This window comes from Nematolebias whitei, chromosome 18, assembly GCF_014905685.2.
Source record: "Nematolebias whitei isolate Nwh7 chromosome 18, NemWhi1, whole genome shotgun sequence".
Taxonomy (NCBI): domain Eukaryota; kingdom Metazoa; phylum Chordata; class Actinopteri; order Cyprinodontiformes; family Rivulidae; genus Nematolebias; species Nematolebias whitei.
The window spans coordinates 25,088,539-25,103,252 of record NC_056515.1 but is presented as its reverse complement, the minus strand read 5'-3'; the positions used below and the strand labels follow the sequence as shown (position 1 = coordinate 25,103,252).

Here is a 14,714-nt window from a genome sequence, read left to right as displayed (position 1 = left end):
GGGGGGGGGGGGGGGTGTGTCTATGTACACCATTTGCTATAGGTTAAGCATTTTTGTTTTAACAGAGTTGCACTCTTTTTTTTTTGCTTTACCTTTTCTACCAGATTTTTTTTAGGGGTGTAGTCTTTGCACACTAAAAAAAACCAAACCTTCCACAATTGAACTTGTCTATTTTTATTTAATTTGTTTGAATTTTATTAGTGTACAAACGTGTTTATTTTGTCCTTTCCCTTGTTTTTTGTTGTTTTTATTGGAATCGCAGTATTCGCGTGTAAAATTAAATACCAAGTGCTCTAGCTTAACCACACAAATGCATGCAATATCTCTAGCATTCTTGTTTAATTTTAAATTGTTAGCATTAATCAATATTAAAATGGAGGGTAGAAGGGAAATCGGTCGGGAAATGTGTGGCTGATGGAGAGCTCTGTTTTAAACATTTACTTTGTGCTACGCAGCATCTGTTTAGATGTTGCAACCATTTATTTATTTATTTATTTTACCTGGATGGCTAGTTTGTGTTTCAAGCTAAGCTCTGGATGTTGGTTAAATTTCACTATTTAAAAAAAATAAAATTATACATTATACATAAATAAAATTTTTACTTTTAGCAGTTTCTCAGTGCAATCACTGAACTAGCTGGAATAGTTCCATATATTCAGAGCAGAAATGATTATACCTCTTGATGTAATGGTCATTGTAGACACGTATAGCTATTTTTACTCTGTCTACCTATAAGCAATGTGTGTTTTTTTTTTTTTTTCTGGGAGACAAATCAGTTGGTATGTTTACATGGACATAAGTAACCGGATCAAATGGCCGGTCGGAATAAAAGTGTGTCATGTAAACGCTCCGTTCGGGTTATTTTTTGTGTATTCGGCGTGATCCGTTATAATTTCTGATCAGAACGAAACGGGTGGTTTACGCCGATCCGAAACCCGATCGGTGCGCATGTAAACGCTTGATCTGTTCATTTTTATCTGATGGTGAAAAACTGACCTGACAGCGCATGTGCGACTTTGCCATTTCCGCCTGGCTAACGCTAATAATATTAGCATGTCAGGGAAGTAAAACTGGTCGGTGAGCGACACAACATTTCTACTAGAAACTTTTAAAGAGCTCCAAATGATTTCTATTACCTGTAGCTCAGTCAGGGAGTGCAATAACGTCTCCAACATCATTAAAACCTGTCGCGGGTCCATTTTGGGTGCTCAGGTTTGTTTACGTTCACCCGGAAGTAGAACTTCTTCTTCGGTGGTTTTTTTAAGGAGAGTTTACCACACTGCGCATGTCAGTACTGCTGTTCAGAACAAAGCCCGCTGCATGTAAACGCTCATCATGAACTGATTGTGCCCATGTAAACAACACATTTGAATTATTCAAACAGAACACATTTCAATCCGGTCAGAGAATTCTGCGCATGTAAACATAGCTAGTGAATTCTGTTTTTTCTTTAGACCTATTTTACATAACAATTCTGCATTATGGCCACTAAGATGACCCCCTCTTTAAGCTGCCTGTGGTCAGTCAAGCCAGCCACATCTCACAAAGGCGTGAGCTTGCATAATGAACTTGGTATCACAGAAGCATAGGAAGGGTGGGTTTTGACTGAGGTGTTGACATGGAGCACTATATGCATTAAATACTTGTTGGAAATCTTGCATTCTCAAGCCCAGTTTATACGTAAATGATTTCCAGAAAACGTTTAATATTTTCCCATGTTGACTGTAAAAAAATGTTAATTTTCACACAGTAATGATGTGACCACAACTGTTTGGACAGGATTGCAAAAAAACAAGAAATCTACTGCAGTTTCTGGTGCTTTAACTTTTGCATTTCAGCAACACACACATGTGCATGTAATGTTGAGCTTGAGAACAGTCCAAATTAGAAAATATACAAAGGTTCATTTGTCGGTACAATAAAGTTATGGTTGCTGCTACACGTTAATTTAAAATGTTTCAGGAAAATGTAGACTATTGACTGACTGCAACCGTACTGCGTATGTACAAACACTTTCAGCTAAATTGAGTTTTTCTGTGAAACGATGTCTGGAGTTTTGAAAAACTTCAACGCTGATACTGGGATTTAAAAAAGTTCTTGCATCAAAGAATCTGATCACTGTTGTCATGTAGACCAGACGCCCCCAACCCTGATTCTTGTGGACCAGTGTCTTGCATGTTTTGGATGTTTCCCTTCTTCAACACACCTGACTAAAATGAACGAGTCATTGACTGGCTTCTGCTAAGCTTGATGTCATTCTGAATAGGCATTTCAATTATTTGAATCAGGTGTGTTGATACAAAGAAACTGCTAATGCATGCAGGACAGTGGACCACAAGGACCAGGGTTTGGGACCTCTGATGTAGACGAATGACCAAAATGCAACAGCATTGTTCTGATTTTACTGTATATTAAAAACACTGTTGTATAAACATTGAAGTTCATGCTCAATAATCCAGGTAAAAAAATCCAACAATATTAAGTCCGGTCCTCTGGACAGTTTATTTTTGTTGAAACGTTTCATCTTTCATCCAGAAGACTTTATCAGTTTGAGGAGCCACAACAAACTCAGTCATAAAAGCACCTTTACATAGTGGGTCAACCAGTTTGATGGCGCTAAGATGGTTTCTGGAGTCTGCCCTCTTCCCCGTCAGCTCATCTGAGGCAAAGTGGTTCAAAAGTTTTGTGTAAACTGGGTAGAACTTCCACAACCGTCTACTCACCTAAGCCGTTTATCATCACATCCTCAAGCTACAACGTCTGCTTACCCATTGACCATTTCGGTTGTGTCACTGCTTCCTTTGATCCCTCAAAGGCAGAACAGTGGCAGGGTTGACCTCAACCCCCCGTCCCCCCATACTGCATTGGTTCTTGCATAAATCACAATAAGATGGGAAGAAGGCATCTCAGACTCAGCTTGAAAGTCCTTTTGTTTTAGGGCTTTTAACTTAAAGTCATACAAACTGAGCTACAAGATGAGAGAACTGTTGTCCATAACAATGCTATTTACCTTTTCAGTTATCACAGTTTGAGGAAATAAGATGTTTTGATCTCGAATCAACCTCATTGTTTTTGTCCTACACCAGTTAAACGGCGGAAGTCAGCGAGCCGGTCAAAGCTGCTCTGATGTCGAGGTGTGTTCAGGCTCAGACATACAGGGGAAAAGCCCCACTTCCATTTGAAAGCCACAAACCTTCCCATGCCACACCCAAAGGTTGCACCCCCAGCACCCTCAGGCTGGAGTAACATAAAGATGGTAACATCTGGCTCCAAATCAGCAGTACAATGGTGTGTGCAGACACTTGGTCTCATGCTTTCATGTTACTGCCCATTCATAATGCATTGGTGCATTCCAAAGATGGCTCAGCAACACTGCCTCATAACTGAATGGTGGTTCCACATATTTTTTTCTTCATTCAACCTTTATTTATACAGGTTAGTCTCTGTAAAGACAAACAGGATGCTGTTCTCCGTTTCATGTTTTTCTTTGTTTAGTAGGACAATAAAAGTGATGAGAGAACATTCCGCACCTTGCAAGACTCGCCCTGATGCTTTCATTGACCCCAAACCAGCTGTTGTTTTCTGAACCTGAATGCTAAAGTAGAAAGAACAATAATTGCATTTATAAAAGAAAAAAGTTTCCAAGAACTCTGAAAACATTCCCAAGATGCCACTCCCAAAGCTTCAACGGATGTTGCTCAGAGTGCAGCAAAATCACCGATCTGTTGTCGCACTGCTGCTGACTGCTTACTCGGATCATTTAAAAAGGTTCCCAGTGTTGTGCTGCTGAGAGCAGGGAGCTGGAAGGGAACGGAGCAGGGAGATCAGAGCCTACATACAGTACATTCTGTTGCTGTGAAGAGGATCCCTGCAACACAACTGAGTAGGGAAAGCGTTTTCTGTCCTTGTCCACTATTCGTTTGGTTAACGGTTATACGTTTGCATAGGGAAAACATTTGAGGAACTGCTCAGTTTTTTCTTTAATCATATTGTTCCTTCTCACTGTTTTTGATTGTAGTGTTAGCATAAAAGGAAACAAGTTCCTGCATCCTTGATTCATTGCCCGAGGATGCAAATGGTTTAACACTTTGCGTGAATGTCTGATAATGTTGCTGGGAGAAAAGTACCGGTACTCTCTGAACCTGCTGTTTTTTCTCCCTTAAAGGAAGGACAAGTATGTCCCCCCTCAACAATGGCCACACTCGCACAGACACAGAACACGCTAACCTCAGCCCCTTCCCCCCCTTCTTCTCACTGTGCACCCCAAATTCCCCCTCCCCCTTCACAGCAATTGTGTGCATGGATGTCTTCTAGAGGCGCGATTCATACTGCTGTGGCTCCGCGCTGCCGAGCAGCGTTTGACTGCAGTGAGTGACAGGGAAATGTACGCCTTCTTGTTTCGTCACACTCGCACGGAGACCGTCTGCCACCGGCTTGTGCTTGCAGTGAAACTGGTCTTGAAGACAAGAACCTTCTCTCAACCCTGTAAAGCATCTTGGGCTTTTTTTCCCCTCTCTCCGGTGTTTGCCATGATGGATGTGGTGCGTATGGTGAGAGTTTTAGAGGGAGGGAGTCTGACAGGAGCTTGACTGGCAAGTCGAGAGCAGAAGGTGACAGACTGATCGCGTTGTATGGTCATATTTTCTTACCTGTCGTAAAGTGAGTGTTATCAATTGCATGTGGAAAAACCATTTTCAAAGCATTCTTCCATCTCAACCAGCAGGATCTTCTCACCAAGATGATGGTAAGATTTCACGTTGTGCGCATCGTGAGGTGACAGAGAAGAATGTTGACACCTTTTTTTTGTTGTTGTGGCAGAAGAATCAAAGCTGACTGTGCAGTGCAGAAACTCTGCAGCCATGTGCTATTTTTATACAAATCCCATATGCAAACTAAATAATTCAGCATTATGTTAGCTTGCAGGTTTTCATGATGGAGTAACTGGGATTCCTCTGTCAGTATTATATTTTTTTTCTTTGAGAAATTACCCTGAAATTTCAAGTAGCTGAATTGATGCGATTGTTTCAGATTTTTCTTAAACCTCATCATTCATCAGTTTTTTTGTTTTCTATTAATACTAGTCTGGTCTGGGAGCATGACTCCCATGTCGCATCATTTTCATAATTTGTACCAGTCATCAATGTTCCTCCATTGCTGACAACTTAAAGCACAGAATTTTACAACTGAATTAATTGTGCGTGATTTTAAAAAAGCATACTGCAAAAAGAAAACCTCATTAAAGAATGGTGTTGTACAACTAGACAATCACAAGCCGAAGAATTAAATGATCAAGGACACTTGTTACTCATGAATGACCAAAATATACAGACTGCATTGAATAATTGATGATAATTTACCTTTTTTCTAAGGTAGCACATTGATTGACCAGTACAGTGTTGTTTTTTATTAGACTGGGTGTGAAATTGTAGATGTACACCAAAATGGGAGGAATAGGAGTGTCAGCCAGATCACCGGGGTCTACTCAGACCAACAAGGAAACCATACAGAAATGTTTACACAGTTCAGATTTTCCTCCACAATGTCACCAGTAGGTCTTCTCTATTGGTAAACACTTGTTTATGAGCTTTTTGTACAGATTGATTAGTGCTACGCTAGCATACATCTTTTCACATTCTAACCCTTACATCACAGAGCATTGTGCTTTCTGCATTGAGAAGATATTTATTTCAACCACTCACTCATAATGGAAACCACTTCATCTTTTGGTATATTCTAGTGACCTAGTTTATTTTGTACCAACCAGCAGAAAATACCTTGCAGCACAGTCCATGCTCCTCACCATGCACCACATTCAGGATTGTGCTGAAAGTTGCACCCAGCACTTTACGTACAAAGATGATTTCTTTTGCTTTGGCTTCCTGGATAATGCGACATGAACGTCATCACAAATGGCACAAGATGGTTATCATACAAAACAAATGCATGGGTGACTGGTGCTTTGTGCTTCAGCAGAATTGAGTGATTTAGCATTGTAAGAATATATCCTGCAAAACTGGATCTATTGTGTTGATTGAAAATCCTGGTGTTACTGATTTACCCCCCTTGCATGTGATTTATTCATATTTCCTGACTGGCAATGTATCCGATTTACCAATGAAGTACAGAAAAATGATATCTAAATTGATCATTACATTCTTACCGGTAGATATGTACAGCTTGTTAAGCGTTTTTAATATGAAGATGAAAAATTCAATAAAACTCAAAATGACGGATTGAAGAAAACTCATTTGAAAAAGACGGGAGGTCTTGCAGTTTGAAAGATGAACAGCGTATGTCGATAAGAGCAGTTGCCATGGCCTCAAATGGAGACTGGCTGCTGCTGACCTCAGTGCTGATGGCTCTCTTGTGTCTGGCTTTGGGGCTGACTGGTTTGGGTGGGGTCCAGGCCTTACCTTCATCCTTCTGTTCTCCACGTCACTGTTATGTCTGCTTCACTGTGAATTCCTATTTAATGTTCATCTGCTTATATGAGCAAATCCCCCTCTGGCAGGTCACAGTGTATGTTATGCCAGTGTTTAACACTAAACAGGGTATAATCTATGAATCTAATGTGCTGCTGTCATAATCTTTTAAAGGCAGACGTGCTGAAGTGGTCATGTCAGGTTTGGAGTTTGCTCATCTGAATTTGTGCTTGTTACAATTTCAGAATCTAAATGATGTGGATGAAGTCATTCTGCTGGTTAGGAGGTATTCATTAGTGCAAATTGATAAAACATTCACATTTTGTGCTGAATGACGGTAAACTGACTGGATTCACACGGTCTCCTCGTTAGCCAAAGGATTTCTTGGTGCCCTCTGTTTATGATAGCGGACTAGCTGGTGGGCTGTATTGGTAACTATGGTGACGGTATCCTTCAGAAAAAAGACTGGTTTGTAAAGAAGCAATGCAAGTCTGCAGAGAGGGACACAATACCAGCCCGAACGGTGATTTGCTCTGTTATTTTGCTTGGTTTTATTTCTCTTTCTTGGACACACCTGCAAAAGCTGTCATAAAACAAACTTTTAGGTTTTTCATAGCGGTTTGGAGTTTCTGGACCTACATAAACATGAAAACAAAATTAAGTTAATCTTAATTAACAAAACAAAAACAAAACTTTCCTAATGTTTTTAGGTACTAAACCTTAATTAGGAAGCAAACAATGTTGTTTTCCATGGCTTGTGCTTATCTTGGATTTAAACAAGACTAGTCTAAAATAATGATTTTTGTTTTGCATGTCTTACAGATCTGTCTTGGTGCTGGATTTCTCCCTCAGCCATTTCTGAATCTGGGAAGAATATCTTAAGAAGATTTAATGAATCAATATTTGCCAACCACTGCTATGACTGACAAGTAAGTTTTTTTTGTTTTTTTTTCCAACAGCTGTGTTTGTACCAACTCTAAAGGATGTTAAGAGGATACAATCTGTGGTTGCACGTCTGCTCTGCACAACATTGCTTTCTGCTGTTTGTACGAGCGTGTTCAAGTGCAGATCTGTTGGCGAAACAGGGGTTCAGATTGCACAGAGAGAAGTGTGTTGTGGTGGGGGGTTGGTATAAAGACAAGACGGTCTGTGTTGCCTCAGAAGACATATGACATTTGCATCAGGGCTGATTTGCATTCTTGGTAACTCTGCTGGTATGTTGTCACTGCGTTTAGCTGCTCTTTATTTCTCTGACAAACACAGTTAGTGGATTTTATTCCCCTTTTCTCTCACTTTTTGCATTCGTGTGGGTTCTTCTCCATTTTCTTTTCATTTTGACCTAAATTTTCATCTCTTCTCTCGTTTCTTTTGTCTTTGTATCTGAGCCCTGTGTGTTTTTTTTTTAACTTTGATGTATTAATGACAGAAAACTTGGGTGCATGAAGCAAAATAATCTGATGCTAGTGCTCACATTAAGTGGAAGCCAGGGTGGAGGTCAGTCAGCTAAAAGAGCCAGGACTATTGCGGTTAAAAAAAAAGAACTATGACGAGGTCTGATCTGAATAAAATCCCAGGGGAAGGTGGTTTGTACTGATACAGATAGACAGAAAATGTTTAAATACTCAAATTGCAGTTTACAAGATGCTATAGAACAAATTGCCTTGTTATCCAAGGTTTGTGTGCACTTGGTGAATCTCTTCACGTATGCACCTGTTCACCCTTCTGAGAGCATAAGAGTTGAGGGGTTGGGAAGGGCTCTGTTCAATCACTCTCTATGAAACGGGCCTTAAGGGCCAAGGCAGTATCTCGCTATGTTGCACCAAACTGCAAACGGCAGTTTCCAATGTGTTACACATCCATGCCGCATGATTTTTGAGCAAGTTTGTGAAACTTTCAGAAGCATTTTAAATGGTCACAGTTATTGTGGGTTTCTCTAATCATTATCAGCGTCTTCTCACATTAGTTTCTGCAAGTCAAAAATGCAAGCAATTTAAAAAAAGAATTGTACGAGAAGGCAGCGATTTTATCACGTCCATTTGGAGACAAAAATTAGAATATCTTACATGTCACCAGGCCATTTAAAAACATCTGGCTGAATAGAGGGCCCAGTGGTGTAGTCTACATTTTTGTAGTGGGTATGCTGTGCTTAGAAACATATTGAACATTTCCAAATTTCTCTGATGCTTATATTTGAATAAATGTACAACAAACTTTGTACAACAGTTGTGTTGTTGTATTAAAAACATGTTATAGATTTTATAAAGTGGTATCAAAGCAAAACATGCTCAAGCATTAAGTAGTAAGTACAGAATTATACAATAATTCGCTGGTTAAGCGAATGTAATAAACAAGCGCTGCATACAGAGATTGTTACGGAAGCATTTAACTGCCGTTTAACATCAATGACACGTGCCTAATATGTCATTTATCATTCTGCACTTTTTTGTATACTGAAATTCTTAAGTTTTTCTAGTAGGTATACTTCGTATACACACGTATCACGTAGTCTACACCACTGAGAGGGCCTCATATTTATACGGTCCCTATTCTCAATTGTTCCACATAATGTTGCCCCACCATGGCGTCATTCAGTATTTGGATGAAAAGCGGTTTTGGTATGCAACCTTTGCAGGACATTTTTGAGGCATTCACCCAACAAAATAACGAGTTCCTGGCAGTTTGACCTGAATCACACATGGAGTTTGAGTGATGTTGGAGAGATGTGCACAAACATGTCATAAGTACACATTCACCGAGACCACAACTGAAATTTGCCACATTTTATTGCAATTATTATGCAGTTTTAGTCTCAGACTACTTTACATGATCAGCTTTAGTTTTAGCTAACACTTGCACACTGTAATGTTTTGGACAGTTAATGCTGGGATTGCCCAGAAGTGAAGATTTGTTTCAAATTAAAAGGCTTTGCCACATGAACTTTGCCTTTCAGGGTTAAACTTTTTATTTTCTTCAAAAGATAGATAATTAATAAATGAATAATCAAAACCTAAAATGGGGAAAAAAATTGAGTTGTTTTCTTTTAGCTTGTTTTCAATCTCTTAGTTTATTAAAATGGAATTTGGGAGTTATTTAGTAAGAGATGATGTTGATTATCTGCCTAACTGGATGAAAGGTATCCGAGCAACAAGAAACCGGTGTTATTGTATGTAGGATGATTGTTTGTCTGGGAAGATGATAAATGTGTTAAAAGGAAGTGAGAAGAGTTTGAGGACGTCCCCCCTTTTTGACCAACACAGACTTTGGACAAAGCCTTCCTCTACATAGAACTACTTAGGATCCATTCAAAGGCAGAGGAAGATTGCTACTTATTTTCTCTTCAACACACACAAATGCTCCAACCCCTTTTTTTTTCTGTCTCACTCTTGAGCAAACATTTACACTTATCAGTGAACATTCCTGCAGATATGTGCATTGCACTCAGTATTCTCAGATACAAGCAGGCATGCGTTTTCCATTTCGTGTATAATTTGAATATTTTCTTTTGATAAGAGCCTTGCATACTTATTTTCCATGCAGATGTTGGTAAGGAACTTTACTTCTGCAAATGTTCTCGTGCTTCTTTGGAAAATAAACATGTTTCTAGCAGCAGGATTTGGAGTTCGGCCTCCCTATTGTGCGCGAATGCTCTATGATGAGGAAAGTTTCTAAAGCCAGATTTGCTCCGTGGCGCTTGTAGACAGGGATTTTTTCTGTTTAAATTCAAGCCTGAATAATCCTGTTCAACACACCGCTTTGTGTGCGCATGTGTCACCAGTGTCCATTTGTTCTCAGTGCAGGATTTACAACAAGAATTTCACCTTTTTTTTTTTGGTCTCTAAAAATTGAACTTGCAACCACTGTAATACTGCACCAAAAAGACAACCTCATGTCCTAAACACGCTCAAATAGAACCATAGAAAACTTCGCAATGCAAGTAGAGATGGAGCTAAATGGATAAACCTTTTTGTTGAGAATATCAGATCAACACCACAAAACCAAAGACGGAAAGGAAAATGTACTCTTTAATTTCTCAAATTAAGTTGTGGTTTCTTCTTTTTCTAAATAATCTAATTATTTCTCATTCATTTGTCCCTTTTTGTTCTTTTCATTTACAACTAAATGAAACCCTGTTTGTTTTATGCCTTAGTTTAAAATGTGCTTTACTGCACCTGTGGTAGAGTTCACTCTCAGCTTTGTCAGGGACTTGGTATGTTTTGGGATTCACTGTGTGTGGGGTGGGGGGTGTAAGGCTTGTGGGTCTTTACTGGAATAACACCACTATAAGGATATGAGTACTTTTCCCAGCCTGCCTTGTTTTAATAAGTCTGTTTTGCCTATCTGTATCAGTCAAGGTCATGCATGTGCGTACACGTGGGTTTTAGCTGAGGGAGAATAGAGGTTACTTAAAGGCTAGCTGTTCAGTTGGTTTGTTGGGAGATAACTACTTTTATTGCTCACTGTCAAAGGTGAAGCTGCATTTTTAATTTTGCCCATGTGCGTTTTGCTTCTCTGTACTGTTAGAAAAGAGCTCGTACACCACAAGGTGGATTTTCTTGAAACTTTCACAAAGAAATCATTAGACGTACATCTACAACTGGGAGTCAGTCCAATTCTAAAAGGCTGCCACAGCAAAAGCAGCCTTAACAAGCAACTATTGCTATACCTCAGCCAATTCAACGAATATGATACGAAAATGAGTCCTCGAGGCTCAATGGGATTTACCTGTATAAATAAAGGTTGATTGATTCAACGAATATTGAGCTAAAATTTGGAATGGTGGTAGCTGAGAGTCACTCCAACACATCTCACAAGATCTTATATTATCACGAGACCGTGCATAACATTTAGCACAAATGGCTATATCGCTGTCCCTTTTTATCATAAGATGATTTTTGTTTAAATCTCTGGAATGAAAACTGACAAGTAATATGCATCCCTTCATTGAATTCTATGCTTTTAATTTATAAATGTCTTCAAAACTAATTATAACTCTTCCATCCTAAAATGATTGATTGCAGATCAATTGCAGATTGATTGCAGTATTTGTGCCAATAGTTCCTCATCCTTGGTGTGAAACTAATCCGACATTCGTCACTTGCAAATGGCAATAACATGAACCTTAGTTGACACTTTTCGATCTTAAAACACTGTAAAGATATTTAATGACTTTCTGAAACTGTCTAATTTTTAGTTTTGTAGGTGAATTGATTTATTTTTTCGTTTCCTTTCTGAAAAGCAGAAGTGGTTTTTAGTCTTTTGTGCTGTCATTAGCTATGTTTACATGCACACAATTCTTTGATCTGATTGAAACGTATTCAGATTAAATAATCCAAATGTATCGTTTACATGCAGTGGGCTTTTATTCAGAACAGAAGTACTGACGTGCAGAGTGGAAAACTTTCCTTAAAAAAAAACACAGAAGAGGTGTGAACAGATCAAGTGTTTACATGCACACCGTTCAGATTATGAATCGGCATAAACTACCCCTCTCATTCGGATTACAAATTCATTCGGATCGAGCTGAATCAACAAAGAATAATCAAAATGAGGCGTTTACATGATACATTTTTATTCTGAATGGCCGTTTAATCCGATTTACTTATGTCCATGTAAACATAGCTACTGACATGGATCTAAAAAATCTACTTGGTGAATTTCCAGTTTTCCTGTGCATACAATGCACTTGAAGGTATTCTGGCGTAGCGTGCTGGCTAAAGTTGACGCTGAGATATATTTTTTTTTTGTCAGAATTGGAAAAAAAAAATCATGTCACTGTGGGCGAGTTTGGTAACACTTCCCATTAGCATGTTTACTGTTGGCTCAGTTTTTCAAGTGCAGCCATTAACACGTTTGTTCTGGTGTTGAAGACTTTTCTAAAGCTTTGCCTCATTCATGTCCACTCATCAGTTAAAAACCCCAGACCCATGACATTTCCATTTCCTCTCCATCACCTCTGCAGACCTCTGTGTCACAAAGGGCGTGGTTTGGGGTACTACTTGTCCTTGTCACCACCTCAACACATCCTGAATTGAGACATATGAAGGCATGATGTCATTGAGATTCGCGACTGCATTGTGAAACCTCTATATCGGCCGTCACTAACTTCTGTGGGAGTCGAGGAAAGTCGGTTCAAAGTGTTTCCTGGGGACGTCGCGGGGGGTGTGCCCTTTGACCTACGAGTCATCAATCTTTTGGCTCTGACATGTACTCCCACCTCTCCATAGATGCCATCTGAGGATGACGAGGAGCAGAGATTTGATTCATTGTTTATTTATGCTTATCTGCCCATATGTGTTTGTTAGTATTTGCTTGTCGGAGTGACAAAAAAAAACCAACTGGAAAGTGGAAGAGCAAAATCAGTGAGACACTTTGTACAGAGCAGAACTGAAGGTAGTACAGTGATTAAATATGAAGCTTGACCTTGATGTTTTTTCAATAATTGTCATCTTGGGACTAAAGTTTTCATTATTTTTAAACGTGTATAGCACCAAGTCACACCAGAAGTCATCTCAGGGCACTGAACAGAAACATTTATATATATAAACTCTAAGTTAACACTATCTGAGGAGCAGACTGCTTTGAATTTAACTCCATCTCAAAACTCTCATCTTGAGCAAGCACGAAGGCGACGGTGGAAAGGAAAAACTCCAGCTTCAAGTTTGCTTCCCAGTGGAAGTGAAACGCTGCATCAAGTTTAATCGTCGAAAGCCTCACGTATACAAACGTATCACAGCAACCTTGTGATCACTGCTTTCATGACTGTCAATCATAGGAGCACATTCACCACAAAACGATCAAGTCAGTGAAATTTTCATGTTGGTAGTTTGTTGTCTATAATCACAGCTTAACATAATCTGATTATTCCTTTATACAGCAAAGCTTACTCTACCAAACACTAATGAATTTGCATATTTGGGCTGATTTGGGTGACCTGAATTCATTTGTGTGGAATCTAAATGGCTGTTGCGACACAATTTTTTTATGCCGGTTACATCCATCCTAGTTTGGCTTTTGTTGCCTATTTTAAGAAAAATCTTAATTTGCATGGGTTTTTATACTCATGCACAGACTGAATATAACGAAAGTCATGTGTTGGAATGTAAAGAAATGTGAGAATAAAATAATTTGTGCAGGAAGAATGTTTTCAGCATTGCTGTGAGGGTTTTCTTTTTGCTCAGGAAGGCATTGGAAAGAAACAGACTGGAAAATGTGAATGGATGCCCAACCATCTGGAGCGATGGTTTTAGGATTTCTCTTTTCTTCGTCAACTTTGTGTGTGTGTGTGTGTGTGTGTGTGTGTGTGTGTGTGTGGCGGGGGGTCGCTATGCCTAAAAGTTGTTTATTCCTAATGTGTAAAATTATTTTGTGGTTGCTTTGACAATTTGGCTGACCAGTGTTAGTTGCCTAGTCTTTTCAATCAACATTAAACATACAGGAAGTGCAGTGGTCACACACTTTAAGTTACCAGGATTGTCATTACACAAGACGGATTGTCTAAAAATGAATCAACAGTGTCTTGATAAAAATAGTGATTTAAGTGGCTTAGTAGTTAAACATGTATAAATCACTTTATAGTGTGTGTTTTGTATGGTTTAATCAATCATTCTTCCCACAGCCAGTGGCAGTTTTTGTGTATAACTTGTGTTTTTTCAATGATTCATCGTGTTTTAACCACTGTTTGACAACTAACTTCATATGTAACCTTCTTCCTCTTGTAGGCACACACTCTGACACCACATAACTTTCTTGTCTTATCTGTTTGTCTTCTCCTCCCTCCCTAGCCTGAGGATATTGTAATTCTCTCCAGAGGAAGAGCGTCGCATCTTTTAGGAGCCACAGGTCAGAAACTCAACTCCTCTCCCTACTCCCTGTTTGCTGTGCAGACCGATACTCGGCCGCTTAGGGGCCTGCAAGCTTCAACACGAGCCCTGCATGCTTATCTCGCGTATGCTTTGTTTGTGTTTTACCCCCTTCCCTTGCATGACCACGCCTGGCCAACACAACTCTTATTGTGATTTTTCTAGTGATTCCTTTCTTCTTTCACCAATCATTCCCTGTTCTGCTCATTTTTGATTTGGTGCTTCTTTCCACTTCACTTGTAACAAATGTTTCTGTTTGCCTTGAAGTAACTGTAATGGCTGTGCATCTAATGGTGTTTTTGAATGAAAGAAAAAATACACGTTGAACACATGCATAGATGCCTTCCAGAGAGGTTTTGGACAACTAACTTTGCTCTTTGGCATTGCTTTTAAATTGCTCTTCAAACGGTGATTGTTCAAAGCTTAGCAACTG

The 14,714-nt window shown here is 39.3% G+C and overlaps 1 long non-coding RNA gene across 2 annotated transcripts in view; it reads left to right on the top strand.

Moving 5' to 3' along the window:
• LOC119424632 overlaps positions 1 to 14,227 on the top strand; it is an 18,542-nt gene extending 4,315 nt beyond the window's left edge. The window contains exons 1-3 of one of the 2 annotated variants that reach the window (XR_005187520.1): positions 4,714 to 4,744; positions 7,245 to 7,351; positions 14,204 to 14,227. This is a non-coding gene — a long non-coding RNA (uncharacterized LOC119424632). Of the gene's footprint in view, positions 1 to 4,713; positions 4,745 to 7,244; positions 7,352 to 14,203 lie in introns of those variants that run through there. The other variant, XR_005187519.1, reaches the window with a different exon arrangement.
• Positions 14,228 to 14,714: the final 487 nt, after the last annotated feature.